Source organism: Mirounga angustirostris, unplaced genomic scaffold (assembly GCF_029215605.1).
Source record: "Mirounga angustirostris isolate CCGP_5_RB_7025 unplaced genomic scaffold, mMirAng1.0.hap1 SCAF_14, whole genome shotgun sequence".
Taxonomy (NCBI): domain Eukaryota; kingdom Metazoa; phylum Chordata; class Mammalia; order Carnivora; family Phocidae; genus Mirounga; species Mirounga angustirostris.
The window spans coordinates 94110227-94126028 of record NW_026991722.1 but is presented as its reverse complement, the minus strand read 5'-3'; the positions used below and the strand labels follow the sequence as shown (position 1 = coordinate 94126028).

General features: G+C 37.6%; 1 long non-coding RNA gene across 1 annotated transcript; it reads right to left on the bottom strand.

Annotated features, from left to right (window-relative positions):
- Window positions 1–2095: 2095 nt before the first annotated feature.
- Window positions 2096–13961, bottom strand: LOC135362460 (uncharacterized). Its single transcript, XR_010407215.1, has 3 exons — window positions 13754–13961; window positions 13034–13553; window positions 2096–2548 (listed from the first exon to the last, which is right to left on the bottom strand). It is a non-coding gene; the product is annotated as an uncharacterized LOC135362460 (long non-coding RNA).
- Window positions 13962–15802: the final 1841 nt, after the last annotated feature.

The following is a 15802-nucleotide window of genomic DNA, read 5'->3' as shown; positions in this document are numbered from 1 at the left end:
AAAAGCCATTTATGCTTTATAAATTCATTATGTGTCTAGCCACTTAATTATAAAATTTGGGTGTTGGGATCTTTCTAGATAGAGAATCATCATTATCTAAAAGTAATAAAAAGGTAAATTTCTTCTCTTTCCAGTGTTACATATCTTGCTGTGTTGGCTAAAATTCTAGAACATTAGATGATAATAGTGATAGAAAACATCCCTCCCTGGTTCTTGGTTTTGGTGGGGCATGTTAATATCTCATTGCCAGGTATGGCTTTGGCTGTTAATTTCATGTATGTCTTCTATTAAGAGATAATGCTTACATTTCTGGTTTTGCTGCCTGTTTCTCCTCTCCCTCCAATCAAAATGACTACCCTAGTAATAGTAGTAATAGTTGCAGCAGTTGCTAGTATATATTGGGTACTCATCAATACTTTATATAGTAGACATTTAATATAGTCATCTCAGTATTTATAATGCAGGGTTATTGTTATTCCCAGTTAAACATAAAGAAATGGAGGTGTTCACTCACCTTGGTCATAAAGTTCAGCTTTGAACCTTGGTCCATAATAGTCAAAGTGTGACTCATGTATTTTTTCTGTCATGCAAAGAGCTCATGGTCCTTATTCTTCATGTGCCCTCTCCCACATGGACTTCCCACCTGTCTCTGCTCAGCTCTGTGCTTCACGAGGGCAACTTCTGGAGACTGTACTCCCTAGCCTCATTTGCTGGCTGCCTTCTATTGGGTTTGGCCAACTAGGGTCACTGACATGACATTGGAAGGGAAGGAGAAGAGTTCTTCCTTGGCTCTCTCCCTGCCCCAAAGTGAAATCTTTAGTAGTAGTTGAGTCCCCAGTAATAGCCCCTTTACCATTGCTTAGGTGCCAGCCCTACCTCTTCCCTTTCCCTATCTGCCCTAGGAGTGGTAATAGCTTACCATGGGTGCTATCTTTAGGTGTCTCACCACCCCTTGTATGTTTCCTTAGCTTTGCCAAGCTTGTTTCAAGTTGTCCCTTCACTAAAGTCTCGATTAAATAATCTGGTGGGGACCTTGACTTATTCAGAGTCTCTATTTTTTCTAATTAAAAAACATATTTTATAAAACTCCAAGAAGCTAATATAGGAGAAAAACCTAGATGACCTTGGGTTTAGCAATGACGTCTTAGATCTATTTTTAAGTAATTTCTACACCCAACATGGGGCTTGAACTCACAACCAAGAGCAAGAGTCTCATGCTCTACCAACTAAGCCAGCCAGGGGCTATGACTTCTTAGATCTAAAAGCACAATCAGTAAAAGAAAAAATTAATAAGTGCATTCCATTAAAATTAGAAACTTCTGTTCTACAAATGACACTCCTAGGGGAATGAGCAAACAAGCCTCTTTCAAAGGAAAGTTTTTTCAAGGTACATATTAGATAGAGGACTGGTATCTAAAATATACAACGAACTCTTAAAAGTTAACATAAGAAAACAAACAATTTAAAAATAGGCAGAAGAGCTGAACAGATACTTTACCAAATAAGATATACAGATGGCAAATAAGCATGTGAAAAAAGATGCTCAACATGATTATGGAATTGCAAATTAAAACAAGGAGATAGCACTATACACCTACTAGAATGGCCAAAATGCAGGACACTGACAACACCAGATGTGGGCTATGGAGCAAAAGAAACTCCTATTCATTTCTGGTGTGAGTACAGAATTGTAGAGTGACTTTGGGAGTTGGTTTGATGGTTTCTTTCAAAATTAAATATGCTTTTACTATATGACCTAGTAATCATGCTCCTTGGTATTTACCGAAATGAGTTGAAAAATCTACATTCAGACCGAAACCTCCACGTGAATGTTTATTCATAACAGCAGCTTATTTAAAACTGCAAAAACCCCCACAAAACTATAAACCATGAAAAGACATAGAAGAACCTTAAATACATGTTGCTAAGTAAAAAACACCAATCTGAAAAGCTACATACTCTATGAGTCCTACTGTAGGGAAAGAAAAATAATTTTCCCTCTACCTTCTGAGTTCTTAGCTAAGACTCCTGTAATAAAAGACAGACTAACAAGAGAAGAACAAAAAGAAGTTTATTAACATTTCTGCCTCATGTATACGTGGAAGTTTCATGGGGGAAAATGACTAACTGTCTGAGGTGGCTTAGAACTCAGGAATAAATGCCATCTTAATAAGGAAAAGGGAAGTTGCAGGCTTCTTAGGGGAGAGAAAATGGTTTTAGGAAAGCAGAAGGGGCCCTCAGAAGACTCGATGGGGAGTCTGACGGTTTGGGACAGAGTGTGTCTGGATGCGATGCCGACTTTTAGTCTCATCTCCTGTACTAAGAATCCATCTTCCTTGCTGAAGACACTCCCAGGAGGGGATTGATGATGACCTAGTTCCTTTTGGAGGGTCTGACTTAAGGCAGATGAGGGAGATCAGAGTCCTCCTGCATCTGCTGTTTTCCAGTGCTTTCAGGTCAAAGTAATCAGTGTACCAAAGCAGCATATGTTAGGGTGGCATGTCCTGGAGTCCTTCAGTCATATTTTTGGGGCCGCATATTCTGCTTCCTGGAAAATTCAAAACTATGAAGATAGTCAATGGATCAGGGGCTTGGGAGGAGGGAAAGATGAATAAGTGGAGCACAGGGGAGTTTTAGGACAGTGAAATCTTCTGTAGGGTGCTATAATGGTGGATAGGGGGCATTATACATTTGTTCACACCCACAGAAGGTACAACACCAGGAGTGAATCCTAATGTGAACTATGGACTTGAGTTAATAACAATGTATCAACATTGGCTCATCACTTGTAACAAATGTACCACCCTAATGTAAGATGTTAATTGTAGAGGAGACTGCAAGAAGAGAGAGTATATGGAAGCTCTGTACTTTTCACTAATTTTTTTTGGGGGGGGGCATACCTAAAACAGTTCTAAAAAATAAAGCCTATTAATTTTTTTTAAAAAGTATCATCATTTTTAATGCATTTTCAGTAGAAATAATTGTGTAGATTTTCCTTCAACTGCAGATCTGATACATTAAATTGATAGATTTCCTAGTGCAGAGTTGTCCTTACATTCCTGGAATAATTCTGTTTGATCGTGTGGTATGTTCTCATTTTTATTTAGCACTGAAATTGATTTGTTGAAATTTCATTTAGAATTTTTGCACCTATATTCATAAGTGAGAGTGTCTCATATGCTATTTTTTTTAAGTTGAGTGGTTTTGGTGCTGTCTTTCTCAAGCACTGGTACCAAGTTAATATAAGTTCATGAAAATAAATTGAGATTTAAATAAAACTATAGATTAGGCATCTGTGCTCTATTATATACAGTAGAAATTATTTTGTATGAAACCACTTGACCTTGAAAAATTTTGAAGTGGTTTAAAAGTTTCTGAAAAATCCTTTCAGTAGCGTGCATAGTCATTGGATTATTCAGGTTTTCTGCTTCTTTTTAAGTAAAGTTTTATAATTTATACTTGGCCAGAAAATGATGCTTTTCATAAAAATATCAAATTTATTTATTGAATATGTATTTTAAAGTTATCCTTACTTGTATAGTTTCCCCTGAGTCTGTACTCACATCATGTTTTTACTCCCACATTTGTGTATCTTTATTTGAATCAAATTTATTTAATCAAAATAGTAAAAATTAAAAGTGAATGCATGTCTGTTGTTGAGTTTCTCTTATTTATATAACTAGCTTTCAGATTTATTAATCTATGAACTCAGCAGCTTTCCCCTTTCCTGATGTAAGGGAGAAATTTCTCCTCCTCTACCCATTCTAGGTTCTCCAGCAGGGGCTTGTGCATTAGACTAGCCACAGGCAGATGAACATGAGAACACACAGAAGTTTAAGGGCATGTGGGAGCACTCAGTACCCAAAGAGGTGGTTAGATCTTGGGCTTAAATACAGAAAAGGGGTTTGGGAATTTTCTGGTCAGGGAGGCAATTTGTGGGAAAGTGGCCAGGAGAAGTATGGTAAACAAGAGTTGCTTAGTAAGACTTGTTCTGTACATTTAAGTTGGTGCCTTCTTTGTTCTTAAGTGTCCACCTCTTCCAGATACAGGAGAGAGACCCACCTCTACAAATGTAGATTTCCTTTACAAAAGACAAACCTGTACCCTGTTTTTAGAGCTTTTCCTGTGTCTGCTTGTTCTCAATGGCCTTTAGTTCAAAATAGTCCCTATGCTAAAGGGGTATATTTTGGGGTGGCATATTTTGGTACCCTTCAATGATAATTTCTTAATGAGATATGATTGACATATAACATTGCATTAGTCTTAGGTGTACTACATAAGGGGTTGATATATATATATATATGAAATCATGGGGTACTTGTCTTTCTCTGTCTGACTTACTTCACTGAGCAAATTCCCTCAAGGTCCATCTATGTTGTTGCAAATGTCAGGATTTCCTTCTTTTTTTTGTGGCCAAATAACATACCATCATGCATGCATGTGTGTGTGTGTGTGTGTGTGTGTGTGTAATTTTCTTTATCCATTCCAGATACAAGTCCCTTATAAGATATAGTATATGCAAAATTTTCTCCCATTCTGTGGGAGTTTTCCCCCCACTTTCTTGATGGTGTGCTTAGAAGCACAAAAGTGTTTCATTTTGATCATGCCCAGTTTATCTATCTTCTGTTGTTGTTGCTTATGCTTTTGGTGTCCCATCTAAGCAATCGTTGCCAAATCCAAAGTCATGAAAATTTACACTTAGGTTTTCTTCTGCAAGTTTTATAGTTTTGGCTCCTCCATTTTGGTGCCGATCCACATTGACTATGTTTTGTATGTAATATGCGAGAAGACTTCAACTTTATTCTTTTTCATGTGGACATCTAGTTGTCCCAGCACCATTTGTTAAAAAGACTATTCTTTCCTCCATTGAATTGTCTTGGCACATAATTTTAACATAGGGTTTGTCAGGTTATTTATAAATGGTTTATAGTTAGTAACTTTCATTTCCTAGTGAGCTAATGTTTGAAAAGTTTGCTTTTTAGTCTCAAGTGATTGGATTCTTTTAAATGTTTTACCAGCATTAGTTTTTATTTTTATCGCATTGTTGTGAGAGACTGTCATGTACAAATCAAATATTATGAAAATCTTATAAACTATATGAAATATGTGATTCAGTTAATATTTTCCAAAAACTTAGAAGGGTATATTTCATCCGATGTGGGTAACAAAGGCAAAAGGAAAAAATTAAATTTCCTTACCACAGCCCATTAACTAGTCCTTGAAACAAGCAGAGTGACCTTCCTCTGAGACCTCAGCTGCTTCAGTGTTGACACTTTCTTAAAGGCAAAAGGTAATCTTAGTTTAACATTGTCTCAACCCCCAAAATTCTGTAAGTCTTCCTTAACATATTAACAATTCCTTTGGAAACTTCTTTTATCTCTACCCCCCAAGATCTTTGTTAGCAATCATCCTCCAAACATATGGCCCACTGATATACATCTCAAGGGTCTCATGACTAAGGTTTTATTAGACAGTAATACATGACCTTTTCCCAACAATAGCTAGCTCCCTCAGGGTCCTGGAAACCTTGCTTCCAAAAGTCCTTAGAGACTTATGCTATATCCCTGACCCCCTCCCAACTTGAAAGTATATAATCAGTCACCCCACACAAGTACAGACCAGCTCTTTCTGCCCATGGGTCCTATCCCCATGCTTTAATAAAACCATTCTTATTGCACTGAAAAAATTTCCACATCAAAATCTTTGTAAGGTAAAATGTTTAACATATATTAATTAGATCTTATTAATTACATCATTAAAATCCTCTATAGACTTTCTATTTTGGTCTTTTGATTTATGATTATTGAGGATAACATGTTTAAAATTCCCTTATTTCTTGCATTTCCAAATGTTTTTATGTTATTTATTTTAGAGATACACTTTTAATGCATTAAATTTCATGACAATTTTATCTTCACTGTGATTTTTCCCTTGTGCATATAAAATGATCATCTTTGCAATGTTCCATGCCTCTTCACCTTGGATTCTCCATTGTTGTGCTTTCTTTGGTTTGTGTTTCTTTGATATATCTTTTCACATGCTTTAACTTTCAATTCTCTTATTTTACTTATAGCATTAATCTTTTTCTTTTAATAAAAAAGATTAAAATAGTTTATCAAATTACATCCATTTAAATTTATTTTTGTAGGTGATATATATATATATATATATATATATACATATATATAATTGTTAATGATGATGATTAATAGTAATAATAGTAATAATCAGCAGCAGCAAGAGCATTGAACTTTGTGAGCCAGGTACTGCTAAGTACTTTTTGAGCATTATCCTATTCATCCCCAAGATTAACCTATAAATTAGGTTTTAAGTAACCCACATTATAGGTGAGGAAATCAAATTTTGGTGCCAATTGGATTTGACATTTTTTATCTTTGTTTTCTTGTTGGCCTGCGCTTTTGTTCTTGTTTTCTCTCTTTTTTAAATAAATTGATTATTTTTAATGTTTTTTAATCTCTAACAATTAGAATGGTGTATACATATACTTTTAATTATCTGATAAGTTTCTTTGAATCTTAAAACATGCACTTGCAACAATATTGATTTCATTACTATTGCCAAAGAAAGTTTCTACTGATACTTCTTGATGTAAAATTAGAAAATTAGCAGCTTCGTATTTCTTGCTCTTTTCCTCCATCTAATTCTTAATTTTGGTTGCCAATAATCTGGAATTTAAAGGTGTGTGTGTGAGAGGGGGTAGAGAGACAGAGGTCCCTTTCACTTTTAGGAACATTTAAAAAATATATGCACTACCCCAATGTCCACAATAGCCAAACTATGGAAAGAGTCAAGATGTCCATCAACAGATGAATGGATAAAGAAGATGTGGTATATATACACAATGGAATATTATGCAGCCATCAAAAAATGCAAAATCTTGCCATTTGCAATGATGTGGATGGAACTAGAGGGTATTATGCTAAGCAAAATAAGTAAATCAGAGAAAGACAAGTATCATATGATCTCACTGATATGAGGAAATCTTAATCTCAGGAAACAAATTGAGGGCTGCTGAAGTGGTGGGGGGTGGGAGGGATGGGGTGGCAGGGTGATAGACACTGGGGAGGGTATGTGCTATGGTGAGCACTGTGAATTGTGTTAAGACTGATGAATCACAGACCTGTACCTCTGAAACAAATAATACATTATATGTTAAAAGAAAAAAAAGAAGATAGTAGGAAGGGAAAAATGAAGCTGGGGGAATCAGAGGGGGAGACAAACCATGAGAGACTATGGACTCTGAGAAACAAACTGAGGGTTTTAGAGGGGAGGGGTGTGGGGGGATGGGTTATCCTGGTGATGGGTATTAAGGAGGGCACATATTTGAATGGAGCACTGGGTGTTATACGCAAACAATGAATCGTGGAGCACTACATCAAAAACTAGATGTAATGTATGGTGACTAACATAACATCATAAAACAAAATTTAAAAAAAAAACCTTCCAAAAAATATATGCACTATGTCTTCAACTTTTTAAAATAATTATTACAATATTTATTTATTTATTTATTTTTAAAGATTTTATTTATTTGACACAGAGAGAGAGAGAGAGCACACAAGCAGGGGGAGCAGGAGAGGGAGAAGCAGGCTCCCCGCTGAGCAGGGTGCCTGATGCTGGACTCCATCCCAGGATCCTGGGATCATGACCTGAGCTGAAGACAGACACTTAACCATCTGAGCCACCCAGGCGCCCAATTATTACAATTTTTAAAAAAATATCTGAATGTTATCTAACTTACCTGCTGTAATTTCCACATTCTCAAGTTTTTTGCTTTGCTTTGATGCAATACATATTCAGCATGGGAAGTTTGTCGTTTTGTTTTGTTGTTAAGGAAGGGCGCAGCACAGAAATGAACTACTTTTTAAAGCCTTGACTATTTGTTTTTGCTTTTACAGATGAAGGAAAACTTGTTTAGTCTAGAATCCTGGTTACAACCTTTCTGCTTTAAATCTCTGTAAATGGCACTCTTGTTTCTATCTGATGTTCATTACCATGGAAAAGTCTGAGACAAAGATTATTTTTCTTTATTTTAAGTAAATTGACTTTTTCTGCCTGAATACTTGAGGATGTGCTTTTTGCCCTGAGATTTATAAATTTCACGAAGTTCCATCTGGATATTGCCCTGTTTTTACTCACCTGAAAATAGGTAAAACATTTTGGTTAACAAAAAGATTCTTCAGGTGAAAAGCATGTTATTTTATTTTAGCTTTGATGGTTAATTCTGTTCTATTCGCTACATTGAAACACATGCTCACACCCATACACAGAGTTGATTTTATCAATCTTTTATGGTATCTGGATTTTGAATTTTTCTTCCCTCCAAGATTATGTTCCAAATAGAACATTTACATGGTTTCAATGTTACCTTTAGATCACTGATCATTTGGGGTTTCTTCTTATGTGAAGTATAAATCCAATTTTACTTTCTCATCAATGAATCTAGGTGTCTTAACACAATTTATGAGAAAGTTCAAGATTTTCCCAATGATTTGAGATGCATCCTTTATCACATACAAATGTTCCATATAGTTGAATCTATTTCTGGACTTTCTACTCTGTTCCACTGGTCTGTCTGCTCAAGGAACATTTCCACATTGCTTTAACTGCAGAAGCTTGATGGAATATTATAATATTTCATAGGGTGAAGACCCCTTTACTTTCTTTTCAGAGTTTCCTTGGCTATTATGCCATATTTTTTAAGAATCTATATACATTTTAGAATCAAATGTCTAGCCCAAGGGAAAAATAAACCAAACTCATTGGTATTTTTATTTTGATTGTATTCAGTTTGTATGTTGATTCGGAAGAATGGGCAGGTTTATAATGTTGTACTGTTGTATCCCTGAACAAGGAGTATCTTCCTTATTATTCAAATCTATTAAGTGTTTTTCTGCAGTGTCTTATACTCTTCCTCACTTTCGTTTTAGCCCATTTCTTATAATGTTTAAGTATTTTTCTTTTCTTTCTTTTTTTTTTTTCCCTTTGGAAGTGGGGTCTGCTTCTTCATTGTCTTCTAATTTGTAGGGTCATCAAAGTGCCCTGTGATAAGAAATATTCTTTTCTTCCGATAACATAGCCTTTTGCTACATTTCTTTCCTTCCCCCTCGGGCCTCCCTGTTGGCTCCCTCTTCCCCGGAAGACTAACACCTCCAGGCTGATGAATTTTAAGCTGCTTCTCCTTCTTCTAGATTTTATTTATTTATTAGAGAGAGAGCGAGAGAGAGCACAAGCAAGGGGAAGGCCAGAGGCATTTTAATCCCACATTAGCCAGGGCTTTGATCCCCAAGGTCTCAGACCTAGTCTCAACATCGGCCTACTCAAGAGAGGCCCTCCATGGGGCGCCTGGGTGGCTCAGATGGTTAAGCGTCTGCCTTTGGCTCAGGTCATGATCCCAGAGTCCTGGGATCGAGTCCCACATCAGGCTCCCTGCTCCTTGGGAGCCTGCTTCTCCCTCTGCCTCTCTCTCTCTCTCTCTCTCTGTCTCTCATGAATAAATAAATAAAATCTTAAAAAAAAAAAAAAAGGAGAGAGAGGCCCTTCTTCTCCTGGAGGTGCCTTCTCATTCCACCACTATGATGGGGAAAGTTCAGGACATACTACCCCCAAATATGGCATACTGGCCTATTGCGTATTTTAAGCTGAGGGACTTTGAGAAACAGGCAGAAGCAGGAAGGTCACTCTGACCTCCACACCCCTCACCCCTCGTCTCTGAAACAGGTCACAGAGTCTTCACATGAGAGGTGCTCTCCGTGTACCTGGAGGGTACCCAAAGGAAAGGAACATCATTATCTCCCAAGACAAAAGGACACCCATTTACTACACTTAACTTCATTCTCCTTAACCTATCATATTCCTCCATGACCATCCAGTCTTCCTCAGACCTAAAATAAAAATACACAGCTCTGTTTCCTTGGCTTTTCATTTCTTTTGAAGGCTGCTCTGTGATTTCAAACTTATATCAAAGAAATGTGTACACTTTTCTCCTGTTAAGCTGCCTCTGTCAAATTAATTTTCCGATGCAGCCAGCACCCTAAGAGGGTGAGGAAATGTTTTCGTTCTCCACCACTGCCACACCACGCTGTGATCTTTCTCTGACATTTAACCCTTGCTGCAGCCTGGATGCTGAGCCTGGCTCGCTGTTCAGAATGCTTTTCCCAATTACATTTACAGTTTATATTATTCTTTGTCTCCTTGTTTTGTTGTAGATAAGGTTTATAGGTGACTCTTGAAATCCTCATTGTCCTGTGTGCTCTTTGAAGGATACGTGGAGAGATTCAGATTCAGATAGCTGCTATTTGGAATGTGTGTGTGTGTGTGTGCATGTGTGTGTTTAGGGTGGGGGGTATTGCCTTGTGCTTTTTAATTTAGAAAAGCATACCATAAATGATTGCTTTTGTTTATGATGGTGGTATAATTAAGTAACTACTATATCAACGTTGGGTAAGGAGAGACCAATAAACCTCAAATAATTTGCTCAACAACTAGGTTAGAAATTAGAGATTAGGGGTGCCTGGGTGGCTCAAACAGTTAAGCAGCTGCCTTCAGCTCAGGTCATGATCCACGGTCCTGAGATAAAGCCCCACATTGGGCTCCCTGTTCAGTGGGAACCCATTTCTCCCTCTCCCTCTGCCACTCCCCCTGCTTGTGCTCTCTCACTCGTGCTCGCTCTCTCTCAAATAAAATCTTAAAAATAGAAATTAGAGATTAATTTTCTACAACCCATTATTTTGTTTTTATTTCTTTCTAAGATTTTAGTGAGGGGGGAGGGGCAGAGGGAGAGGGAGAGAGTTTCTCAAGCAGACTCCATGTTGGATGGAGTTGATGCAGAGCTCAATCTCACAACCCTGAGATTGTGACCTGAGCCAAAATCAACAGCCAGATGTTTAACTGACTGAGTACCCAGGTGCCCCTATTTTGTTTTTCATTTAAAGTCTCACAATAAGCTCAGCCTTGTGAGAAATAAGAGTAGTTCCTGCCCCTGTTCACCCCTCCAAGAAACTTCTAGACTAATTGGCATTGAGCTTTGCATTACCCTTGAACACTAAGAGAATGAACACATAACCTATTCTAAAGTCTGAATATATTTGTCAGTTAAATAACTCATTTGAATAACTGCCATGGATATTAGGATGGTACATGAAATGATCATCAGTCTGTAACTCCAGCTGTGAAGTTCACAAAGAAACCCAAGTAATAGCTGTATGTATATGCAATAAGATAAAATATGCATTACACTCTTTTTCTTACATATTCAAAATTAAGACATTTTTCCTCAAAGTAAAGCACCAAGAACTTTCCTTTTTTTGGTCTGTCTATAAAGGAGTTAAGCCGGTGTTGAGAATCCTAAGATAGAGGAATCTTATTTTAAAAAGAACTCAACAAGCAATGTGCATAATAGCCAAACTATGGAAAGAGCCAAGATGTCCATCAACAGATGAATGGATAAAGAAGATGTGAGATATATATATATATATAATGGAATATTATGCAGCCATCAAAAGGAATGAAATAATGCCATTTGCAACGACATGGATGGAACTGGAGGATATTATGCTGAGTGAAATAAGTCAATCAGAGAAAGACGTGTATCATATGATCTCACTGATATGAGATATTCTTAATCTTAGGAAACAAACCAAGCGTTGCTGGAGTGGTGGGGGGTGGGAGGGATGGGGTGGCTGGGTGATAGGCATTAGGGAGGGTATGTGCTATGGTGAGCACTGTGAATTGTGTAAGACTGTTGAATCACAGACCTGTACCTCTGGAACAATACATTATATGTTAAAAAAAAGAAGAAGAAGAAGAAGAAGATAGCAGGGAGGGAAAAATGAAGGGGGTGGAAGTCAAAGGGGGGATGAACCATGAGAGACTATAGACTCTGAGAAACAAACTGAGAGTTCTAGAGAGGAGGGGGGTTGGGGGGATGGGTTAGTCCTGTGATGGGTATTAAAGCAGGCACGTACTGAATGGAGCACTGGGTATTATACGCAAACAATGAATCATGGAACACTACATCAAAAACTAATGATATAATGTATGGTGATTAACGTAACATAATAAAATAAATAAATAAATAATTTTAAAAAATAAATAAAAACAGCTCAACAAAAATTCAGTTAGGTTTTGTTACAGGTTGCTTATGAATTTTTTAGATGCCAATTTATTAAAACAAATGAATCAATAAAGAAAGCCTACTTTAGCTTTGTCCAATCAAAAGTAAGCTTAAGGAAATGCTATGGGGCTATGTCAAATAAATTTCTATAAGGATGGAAGATTTTACAGATGGAAGCATCACTTTTTCTCAAAGTAATTACTACCTGTGGCCCTCTAATCATTATTTTCTTCAAACATGATCTTTCTTTATGACAAGTAAGTTTGAATTTGAATCATCATTAAGACATTATTACCCATACCACATATAATACATTAAACAAAATGACTCATGTGGTAAGCGCTGTGAATTGTGCAAGACTGTTGAATCTCAGATCTGTACCTCTGAAACAAATACTGCAATATATGTTAAGAAAAAAAAAAAGAAGAAGAAGAAGGTAGCGGGAGGGGAAGAATGAAGCGGGGGAAATCGGAGGGGTAGACGAACCATGAGAGACGATGGACTCTGAAAAACAAACTGAGGGTTCTAGAGGGGAGGGGGGTGGGAGGATGGGTTAGACTGGTGGTGGGTACTGAGGAGGGCACATTCTGCATGGAGCACTGGGTGTTATGCACAAACAATGAATCATGGAACACTTCATCTAAAACTAATGATGTATGGGGATTAACATAAGAATAAAAAAATTATAAATAAATAAATAAATAAATAAATAAATAAAAGTTAAAAAAAAAATCAATCAACTTAGATTCTGGGAATGTGCCAGAACAAGATCCTCCTGCGGGTTCTGAATTCTCTTAGTTAATGACATTGCATTATAAATTGGCCATTGTCTCTTCCTTTGTACATGTGGTTATCTGATCACTTGGTGCTCAGCTGGTGTTTGCATTTTGTACTTACACAGAGCTCAGGTGCTGAGATTACAAGCCATTCCCTCCGTGCTGCCTGCTGATTCAGGAGCTGGAGCCCATTCTGTCACTGCTGCTGTCCATGCTCACAGTTGTTCCCAACTGGAGGAAATCAAGAACCTCCAGTGTTGTAGGGTGCAGATGGTGGCTACACTTGTGGTGAGCATAACATATAAAGAAGTTGAATCAGTATGTTGTACAACTGAAGCCAATGTGACATTGTGTAACAACTACTCAAATAAAAGATTAATAAAAAAAATAATAAAACAAACAAACAAACAAAAACACCTCTGCCTTTCTTCCCAGGGCCATTTTCGCTTGGATCAATGTTTTCCACGCCTTCCTCTCTCCATGTCCCTCCTTCTGCCACCAGCATGCTGCCTTCTCTGCAATGGGCTCAGACTTTGGCTGAGATTAGAACAAATCACCTACCTGAAACCACATTCAGGGCAATAAGGTCTCCATGCCTTTTAATTTTTTCAAGTTCTTCCAATTCAAGGTCCCGTGTCTTTCTGAAAAAGAGAATATTCTAAGAACTCATTTGTCTCACCTATCATGACTGAATGTGGCATTCTCTCTGTAATATTTACTCTAGTATGCTCTCACTTAATATACCCACAGCTGCCAATTTTCATGTGTATCTTAATAGTTGGAATTGGAAATGCTTCCTTTAATGTAACTCACCGCTTCCCTCCGATTAACACTCACTTACCACTCTAGATGAGAAAGTGGTCTTTAATCTGCACAAACTGAGGGCAGATTCCTGCCCTCTGGGCCCCTCAGGGACATGGGCTCATTCACTCCTTGGAGAAAAATAAATACATTTCTATGTGTTATGTTCCAAACTTCTTTCAGCTGCTTTATTTATAGGTCAGTTTAGTGAACTCCTTAAATCACTGAGGCTAGGCATTTTGATTCATCTATTTTGACATACCTGAAAATGAAAGAAAGAATTGTTGAATTTCATCCAAGATTTTGTCTCAGAAAAACTGTGTCCAGTAACTACAAAATTCATATGTGGGCTAATAGCTCAATTGTCAAAGATATTTATTTTGTGCAATAATTAAGATCAATTCATGGATTTACAAGAACATAGAATTGGGTTCAGCAAGAGAGAGAACTTTGTAACAACCAGTGCTCTGGAACATAAAGTAAGTTGGTTGGGGATTAATGAGCCCTGTGGACCTGGGGCCTCAGGAGAGGTCACCTGGACCCTGGAAACCAAAAGATTCAAGCATAGCCTGAAGAATGTTAAACAAGATTGACTTTTGGTTGCTTCCTATTCTGACATCTAAGACTAAGACAACCAACCATACAACAAGTTATATAACATTCCAGACAAACAAAACAAAAATACCACTTCCAGGACTATCCTCAGATGACTCATGTTGGGGAATCTGAAGTCTTGCAAAAATATTTTCTTATGACACACTTGTGGCCTTAGGGTTATTATTCTTGCTGTTGCCTCATCCCTCTGTCTGTCTTGATACAGTCTTCCTCACCATTTGAACCAATGAGCAAGAAGAGCATAAACGTCTTCCTCATTTCTTTCTCTGACACTGACTCAGATGGAATGGAGAGCTGATGGAGGTGACAGCAGATTTATGATATACATAGTTTTATGATGTGTTCACAAATGACTTGATGATAAGATAGAAAGAAGAGAAGTGGATGTTGCCTTCCTTCTTTTTCCCATTATCACTAGTGCTATATTTTTAAGACATTTTACACCTCTATGAAAGTCTACAGGATTTAAACAACAGCATAAAGGAGCAGTTTCTACCCACCTTCTAGTTCTGACATGCTATGATGTTGTGATTTTAAGGGTTCTCATGATTTTGTGGACAATAGATCCATCACTACATTTGTTTTCATCTCTGTTGGTCTGCTCCCCCACAACACAGTCAGATGGGATACTGGGCTGGATGGATTGTTGTCCTCTTTTAATGTGGTACACCTAAGTTTTTTTGCCCCCAAACTATTTCAGTGACTTTCTGGCTGGCCTTCTTCCTCTATAAAGGACAGGCAGATAAAGAAATTAATATGTTAGCATTCCCTTCCTCTTTCCTAAGACACAAATTAGCAATGAGTAGATGCCGGATTATTTTGGAGACTTTGCTTTTTCTTTCTTAGAATCTGGTGAAGGCTCTCAGGTAAAGGGAAAGATTTAGAACTTCTGGTTTCAGCTCTGACACATAACAAGCTTGGAAATCATTCTATCTTTACAAGAAGAAGCTGAACTCTTTCTTGGAAAATCAATGACATTTCTTGGACTCATGAGGGAATTGAAGTTGCAAGGCAAACTGTCAACCCCAAATCTGGAGAGACAAAGGCTAGGTCTGCTGACTTGGAGCAAAAGCCACTGGAGCCAAACACTGGTAGAAACACTCAAATGGTAACTTTGACGAATTGCTCAGAGCTGAGCGTGGATTCACATGAGTGAGAAGCCATTGAGAGCCACAGTCTTGGGTGGGGGTGGGGGGACATTCTTTCATGGACTTTACCTTCAGGAAACTCACAGGTTCTCAAGATGAAGATGTGAGAGATCCACTCATGGCTCTGGGAGGAAGGGAAGAGTAATCTTTGTGAAATATGTCCATAACAAAAGCCTTTGCCCCATCAGAAAAGACTTGACTAGAGCGATATCCAAGCTAGGGAAAAGACATTTCTCCCATAACAGTAGACTCTGAACTTCCTGTGTACTTCATTATATGATAAAAACAAAGCATAATCAACATGGATCACGGTTCCAAGGGAAAAG